Genomic DNA, 8,559 nt, shown 5'->3' with positions numbered 1-8,559 from the left:
ATGCAGGCCAACGCGTTGACCAACATCTGTGCTGCTAAACATCATTTCCCACTGCGCAACAGCCTTGGCAACAAGGACAAATGTTGCCCAGTGTGTGACCTTGGCAACAAGACAGAGCGGCAGTGTTGGTCAACACTGCAGGTCGCCGCGTTCTTGTCTTAACAATGTGCCTTCTCCACTGCGCACCTTGTGCCGGGCACTACAATGCCACGCTCAGATTTATTTATTTATTTATTTATTTATTTATTTATTTATTTATTTATTTATTTATTTATTTATTTTATCATGGGTGGTGTAAGTAGGCGAGAAGCAGTTTTCTTATCACGGGCCACGAGGAGGCGATAGAACAATTTTTTTTTAAGTTCCGCATTACTCGTCTTGCAAGCAGTGAATTAACAACCACTGACGAGAACGGTCGCCCCTGCTACTTCGCAGTAAGGACTCTCCTTGTACGAGGGTGAGGGCAAACTGGGGTAGCGTTGCATATGTTATTGTTCTAAAGATGCCTATTATTAATCTAAAAATGGAAATGTGCATAGTAGTAACGATAGAGCAACGCCGCTTCATGTTGGGACATAAACAGATGCCCCAGCGTGTTTCCCCGCATGTATATCGGTATCGGCAGAGCATTGCCTAACTGCGGGCCAGCAAGCAGTCGGCGTTCGCTCTTAACACGTTTCCCAGCAAGCAGTCGGTCGTCCACTGCTACAGGGCTTCAGACAGCGTGGTTCTCGTGCTAGTTGCGTACAGTAGACAGTATAGGATGGTGTTAGCTATGCGTCACTAAACATCCAGTCCGTTCCGCTCCCATTTTGCTCGTCAGGAGCTGCTAAAAACTGCCTTGCACCGAGGTACAAAAGGATAAGAGCATCTTTTGCCGAGAAACGGTAACCATTTCGCTCAAAGAAAGCTATACCTGGCATGCCCCGGTCTTCCTCCCAATAAACAATTCAATCCAAGCAGCTCGTTTCCTTGCTCATTTGACAAGAACTTTAGGCATTTACGATGAATACTCCTTCTCAAAGTACCGAATCACAATGCAGGATTTGCCTACCATATTTATTCGAATATAGGTCAACGTTTTACTTCCTTTCTATTTTTTGAACATGCTACCCAAAATGAGATATTCATGAACAATGCCAGCAAACTACCGAGCTAACGGAGTTCCGTCGATGCGTGCCCTGTAAAGTCAGTCAGGAGATTATCCAGACTGACTTCAAGAAATGATGCACATCCAACGCACTCGAAGACATCGAGGATGACATCGTTTGGGGTGCCGAGGACGCCTTGAAACACCTAGCAAGGTTGACTTCCCTGGTAGTTGTGAGGAGGATGCACTTTGTGGCATTGACTAGACGAGATTTAGTAGCCGTGCTTACGATAAATAAAGGTGTGTCCTGTTCAAAGGGTTTCCGTCTAAAAAAAATTGGATTGACCTATATTTGACTTTTATATTTTTTTTTCATAATTTCTTGGCAAGATCAATATACAAGGCTCGCCTATATTCGAGTGAATACGGTACTCTACTTTCCATCTTTGTTCCATCTCGAACGGTTGTGCAATATTTAGTTCGCGCGATAGATGCCATGAGTTTACTAAATGACGCAAGCGACGACAACACGCTTTCACAGACTCATCGTGCGATTAAAGCTAGCAATTAGAGCCAAGCCTGGAGAAATATTCGCAAAAAAATCAAAAAGAAGAAGAAAACGAATACGGGATTAACGGTGACAAAAAGCAGGCAGTGAGTGAGCGCACTCACTGTTTCCGCCTGCGCGAGAGGAACACAAAAGGCCACCAGAAGCGGTCGTGCTCTTCCCGGCCTAGAACAAACCCGCACGACGTCGTTTAGAACAAACGACATCTCCCGACGTACACGGCTGTCTCCGCGCATACCTCCTCTCCCAGCTGCCGGTTACACGCCGTCATTATTCCGTCAGCGTGCGCGCGCAAATTAAACGTCTCCGAGGAAGAATAGAGCAGGGTTCTTCGACGGGGCAATCAAGGGCCGCTGCTACCACGCACGCTGAAAGTGAGCGGCGAACTGCCTATAACAGAGACATAAGCGTCTGGTCGAAGTGGAGGAAATAAACGGCGAAAGCATGCCGTGCGAAGAAACAGCGGAGAGGGAGAGAAAAAAGAATTGCCGCGCGCGTGAGTGCATGCACCGTGCTGGATGGTGTCATTATCGTTTCGACGTGAAAACCCCGACGTAACAGAACCGCGCTGGACATCAGAAGTTGGGGTTCGTAGCTGCCGGGGTTGGTAAACGTATGGGCTATGGTATGACGATTACGCCGACGTGAACTTCAAGACGTATACTATACGTGCGCATACGACGGAATATAGATATTGCGACGCTGTTTAGAATGAAAGCACGCCGTGTGTATGATTACGCAGGACGCGTATACAGAGGCCCGAATTGATCGCTGCCTCACAAATGTCTCAGCTTGCTTCTTATGACGAAAAGCGATCGCGGTGTGGCATTGGATCTTTGGGGGCACTCGTGGGAGCCGTGCGTCTGCAGTCGCGTCCTTCGAAATGCGCCGGCGATGGCATGAAAATTGTCTACCGCGAACCTCTCAGTGCAGACGTACGAAGTAGAAATTGGAGCGCTCGTCACGAAGAACAGAAAAAAAAAAGAAAGAAAGCCAGGCGTGTGCGCGTCGGCACTCTACACATCGACGGACACAAATGTATCGCCGTCTGGCAATTTACCGGTCCGTCGTGGAGCGGGTATTCTGTTCTTGTGGCGTGAATGAACAGAGGGTCGAAGAGAAAGCGAAAGGCGAGTGTCTGGACGGGACAGAAACACGGAAAAAAAGAAAAAGGCAGAAAGAAAGAAAGAAAGAAAGAAAGAAAGAAAGAAAGAAAGAAGAAAGGCGGAGCAGCAGCGCATAACGCTCTGGAAGGTGAAAGCGAAACCGTAACAACAAAGCAGTTGCCGGCCGCGAGTCGGCAAGCCGTGTATTGCTCGTAGCACGCTTGCTCGCGCGGCCGCAACCGCCGTTGGCAACGATTAGCGCAGGAACCGCGGATAATTCGGCCGAGGCGCTCTGTCCCGGCTCGCTGCAGCCCTGTAATACTGCCCGCTCCAAATGGTTTTCTCTTGTACGGTCCATTCGCGGAGTCACGAAACGGGCAACACGGGACTTTGAAGAAAGAAAAGAAAAGAGAGAGAGTAAGGCGTAGGAAACCCATACGCAGCCTCTGTCAGCTTGACCAGCGAGCCAGCTGACCGGCCGGACGGTCTGCGCGTCCGTTAGTGGACTGCCATGCCACTAGCCGTGAGCTTGGCGGCCATTAATGTATTTCTCAGGAGACCAGAAACTGCTCGGGCGGAGCGAAAGGAACCGGGGGGGAAGGAAAGGAAGGGGGGGGGGGGGCGACCACCGAGCAGCCGACATGAGACAGAGAACGGCCATTATAGGGAAATGAAGACAGCTTTGCGTTTTGTCGTTCGCTTGTATAGTTTCTTTTTTATTTTACTTTTCCCACGACCAAAGCGCCGAGCCCGTGCATACGCAAACAGACCGCGATTTCCCATTCCTCCCAACCCCTCCCCTTCACCCGCCGTCGTGAGGTATGTATGCGGCATATACAACGCTTGAAGTCGTATATGGCTGGCACAGGACCAATGTTTGTACAATTGCGTTTCGCCCTTTTGAATGGCCAAGGCGCCGCCGTCTCCGTTCTGCATATTGTTTATTACTTTATTTCCAGACCACTGCAACGACCGTATACCCTTAGAGATGCAATACGAACGCTATTTTTTTGCGCGGGGCGTGTGCCTTTACCCTGGTACCGTTCTCAGTGGCACCTTCTGCGTGGACGTGACGTCGTCACCTTGATAGCGCGGGCGGTGGACCCGAGTGATCAGACCTCGCGGCTCTGCCGCCGTGGCGGCGGTCGATCGTCACACCATTCCGAAGGTCGAAAGGCTGGTCGTGCGCTCGACGCTCGCCAAGGTCGCGCGAGGCTTTTCCCGGGGCCTCCAGTGCGCCTTTTGTATAGCGTATATAACGCGTCCGGCGAAACGTCGGAAGGGTGGCTGTTGGTTGGCCCCGATTTCGATGACGGCCGCCGCCGCTCGAAGTTCATCAACGCGAAGTTCTCGCTCGCTGAGGGACAGCTCACCCGGGGTGTCATTCACTGCGTAGACACGTACTTACGCGAGAGCCTCGCCTCACCGTCGAAGTTGTCTGTTGTCTCACGCGTATACGATGCAAGTTGTTCAATTGAGCGCCGCCCTTTCATTGCTTCCTAAGCGTCTCCCCGCAGCAGTCGATGAGCGGCCGCTCTTGTTGGAGACGCGTGTAGTGTACTTTGATATACCCGGCCGGCAGTCACGTATCCGCGGCCTATATCGCCATGCGCGCCAGCGCGCTCGCGTGTCCGTCGAAGCCTTCCTCCGCCGTGCCTCGCGAAGACACCCCAAGGACTCGTCCGGTGCATAGAAGAAATGGATTCGTTCCGAGTGATCGCGTTGTACCGTAGCGCAGCCTTCGTGCGCGCATTCCTTTACCTTTCGTCGCGACGAGCGAAGCGGTTACAGGGATCGGTGGTGACTCACTTCAGTTTGAATGGTATAGTGGAGAAGAAAACAAGGAAACGAACGTTTGTCGCGAACGTAACATTTGGTCAGCTAATGAAGCGGCAGCGAGTTACTCTGTTGGCCTAGAATTCATGGTCTCTCAGACTTTCGGGCGCAACTGCGGCCCAACGGACATTGCGTAAAAGCAATCTGGCGTATGTTAGATAGGTTAGAGCTTGTCAAATTTTTTAAACCATGCCGGAACATCTGTCATTGCTCAAGCTTACAATGCGGGTTACGTAAATAAGCAAAAATTTGAACAAGTTGTTTCCCGCAATCGCTTTTAATATTTAGTGCTTGTTAAAGCAAGGAATGTCATGTCCTCGAAGTAGTTTTCATGAGTATCTTGAGGAATACAATTCTGCAAACATTTGAAAATCCGTATTCACTCGACCTGACATATTCTTATCACCTTGATACATCGGTTCGAGCATGCAATCATCCCCTCGTTTACCTTAATTCCGCAGACGACTTTCTTGGGGGGGAATCAAAAAGTCTTATTTCACACCACATAGACCTACAAATTTTTTTCACATGAGAAACAGAAGGGCCCAATTTCGCTAATCGCAACCATATGAAGCCAAAAGATAATGAAGCCGAGTAAAGCGTATATGAAGTTATTTGTAGTTTTAAATCGTGTAGAAAGGATACATTAATAGGAAGTGAAAGTGGGAGCCGCTCGTGGGAGCCGAACCCACCACCTCCGTATTACGTGTGCGATGCACCACCAATTGTGCTACGGCCTCAGCTGTTCTACCGTCTACATTATTGGTTATTTATGTTTGTGCTGCTGCATGTCCAAGTTTACACAGCTGATAAAACTACTATCCTTACATCGTATAGCTCTCAACTAATTTGCTATTGCAACTGGTGCTTCGCCTTTCTGGTGAAACTGTTTGACACGCGCTTCTTCCAGAGACGCCGGCCACGCGCTCTCAGCGTGCCTGTAAAACGACAAAGCAAGCAGTAGAGGCACGCTCCGCTCAAACGGCTTCGTAGCGGAGCGTGGGCAGCGTTCTTCGTTCCGCTGCCGATGTGAGCGTTGTGCGCAGGCGTTTCACACGCGCCTTGTCGTGGTCATCGAGCCTCTCTTCACGTCGGTCTGCCTATACGCCGTAGCACACCTGCTTACTTACTAAGCTCAAGTTTACTTCAATTCATATAGCTACCAAAGCCGCTCACCTTACTTCGTATGACATTGCCATGTGTTGCTGTCGCATTCATTGCTTCGGCCGTAGGGCGAAACTGTGACAATTTTTTTCTTTCTTAATTTACCATGGGACAAACCGTAGTGGAACAGTTGCAGTGAGCGGTCTCAATCTCTCCGCTAAACAGTTATTGGTACGAAATGCCGAAACACGTGGAGAAAAAGGATTCCTTTGTTTAGATAGAGTTCGTAATGCCCTTTGCTACATGGAGCGGTAACAGCCGACAACCGCAAAACTTAACGTCGACTTGCTTCCCAGCCTCTCGCATGTGTCACAAAGAAAAAAGTAAAAAAGTAGCCTAAATAACTAAAAGGCTACTTCGAGTACTGCACGTAAACCGCTCGGAGTCAACCCTGTCCTTCCACTCCCGTATATTTCCTCTCGAGTCGACTTGAATAACTCGAGGAAACCGAGGCTTCCGTTGAGTGAAGTAACAAAAGCATCCGGGCAGTCGTGATTTCCGAGGAATGTTCAAATGGCATGTGTCTCTCATTTTTATATAAGAAGCACTGCGCTGACGCATTCGGCAGGCATTCGCCGTCATCCTCGGTCTCGCGTCTTGCTGTTTCGAGCTTGAAAATAGACTACATATATATAAAGCCTCCACGAACGCAAAACACAAACTCATTCGTCAGTTAAGGAGCTATTCAGCGCGCACTCATCGTATAAGCGCTGTGCATGCAACGAGTTTCCTACGACTCTTGCTACTCGACTGGAATTCGCGCTTTTCCGCCGCTCCGTACGGAGGAAAGTTCGCGCCGCTTTTAATTCGGTATGTCACGCCTTGTGCGTCAGCGTTGCGGCCGGGGTGCCTTCAGAAAGCCATTCGTCTTCTCTTTTCGCTGGCACGAAAATGAGAATAGTTAGTCCTTGATAGTAAACGCCTGCGCAGAGAGCGCCATTCTGTGCCCTGTATAGCAGTTTTACTTTATGTTGTTTTAATTTCCTGTACCTTCAAGACCTAGTTATTACAGAAGAAAGTGGGGAAGAACTGAAAATTCATGCGTAAAAACGCAGTAGAAAGGAAAGCAACTTGCCTTTCCTATATTGTTGCGTTTCCTTACAAGTTCTGGGAACCAGATGGCACAACGCATGCAAAACAGTGCTTTGATAAACACTTCCTTATGCTTACTGCTGCGTCAAGCGTTCACAGTTTGCATCGAGTGTTCTAATATTAAAGATCTCTGTTCCAGCGCAAGTCAATTACAATGTCCGTTTCTACAGAGTCTGCCGTACGAAAAGTCTTGGCAGATATGATCAACAGTAGTCGAACAACTGGTGTCCCAGGTTTGAAACGACGTTCGCAGAAGAGTACTTGTCTTACCAACGCCCATTTCTGAGCTAATCGGTTCATACTTTACAGTTTGTATCACGCTGTGAAGGAAATGAGACGGGACACACGTTAACGAGGACGACATGATACAGCGAAGAAGACAGTGGCTGCTTGTTCCATCTGTCTGGTTGTATAGTGTGGTCCTCAATAGCGCGACACAAAGTGTAACCAGGAGTTGCCTTATGAAGAAAGGCTTGCCTTGTTGAAACGCTGGCTCCAGTCTGTGAAATCCCTTGCTCTACCCAGGTTGATAACTTTTTCTCCAAGGAACATCTATCTTGTTTGGATTTCTGCGCGAATACGGAGATATGTCCATGTAAGAGAAGGAGGAACAAACTTTTATTTAAACCAGCGGTTTAGTTGGCTGGGCCTAGGCCTGCCACGTGGGGACATCGAGGTCTTGCCTCTTCGCCGCCTCGCAGGCTTGCTGGGTAGCCCAGAGTTGGTCGTCGAGTTGGGAGCTGCGCAGGGTGGCGTGCCATCTCGACGAGAGGGTCACGGTATTATTTGTCGGATATTGGTTTTTACATTCCCATAGCATGTGGGGAAGCGATGCTGCCTCAGTCTTACAGATCTTGCAAATGTTACTAGGGTAGGTGTCTGGGTAGATCCTGTGGTAACGTGTTAGTGAGGGGTATGTGTTTGTCTGTAACAGGCGAAGGGTGGTTGCCTGTGCTCTGTTTAGCTTGTGATGAGGGATGGGGAAGGTTCTTCTTTTGAGATAGAATGATTTCGTGAGGTCGTTGTAGCTGGTGAGGCGATCGCGTTCCACTGGTGCACCTGCGCTGTCTCGGGCACGGTTGACAAGGCCTCGTGCTACGGAGTGAGCGACCTCGTTGAGGTTGGTGAGGTGCGGATGTACGTCGCCAGCGTGCGCTGGGAACCAGACGAGAGTGATTTGCTTTTCAAGTGAGTGAGGGGCTTGGTTTAGGATGCGTAGCGCTTGTTTTGAAATACGACCTTTGATGTAATTGCTGATTGCCGTGCGGGAATCGCTCACGATGGTACGGCAGTCCGGATCAAGAGTGGCCAGGGCGATGGCCACTTCCTCGGCAGTCTCGGCGTTTTGGGTTACGATGTAAGAGAAGCATGTTTTTATTTTGACGACCACCAACAGTGGCGATTTAATCACAAATAATTTTTATCATACACGCTCTCAAGACCTGCGCTCTGCGTAGAGGGAGAAATATAGACTTTCGGCCTCATCGAGACATCCCTCTTTGCCACTGAGAAAATGTACATACGCGAGCGGCGACGCTAGGAACCGAAGTCAACTTCATCTGCCACAAAATCAGGGCGAAAATTTCATGGCGACGCCTACAGCAACCCAGCGTGCAGCTACGACCTCCTTAAAGAGACGATTTAGTCGGCCAAAGCGTATCGAGAGCGGCAGTTGCGGCACTGAAATGTGTTAATTTAACACT

This window comes from Dermacentor silvarum, chromosome 3, assembly GCF_013339745.2.
Source record: "Dermacentor silvarum isolate Dsil-2018 chromosome 3, BIME_Dsil_1.4, whole genome shotgun sequence".
Taxonomy (NCBI): domain Eukaryota; kingdom Metazoa; phylum Arthropoda; class Arachnida; order Ixodida; family Ixodidae; genus Dermacentor; species Dermacentor silvarum.
Note: the sequence above shows the minus strand (reverse complement) of the source record.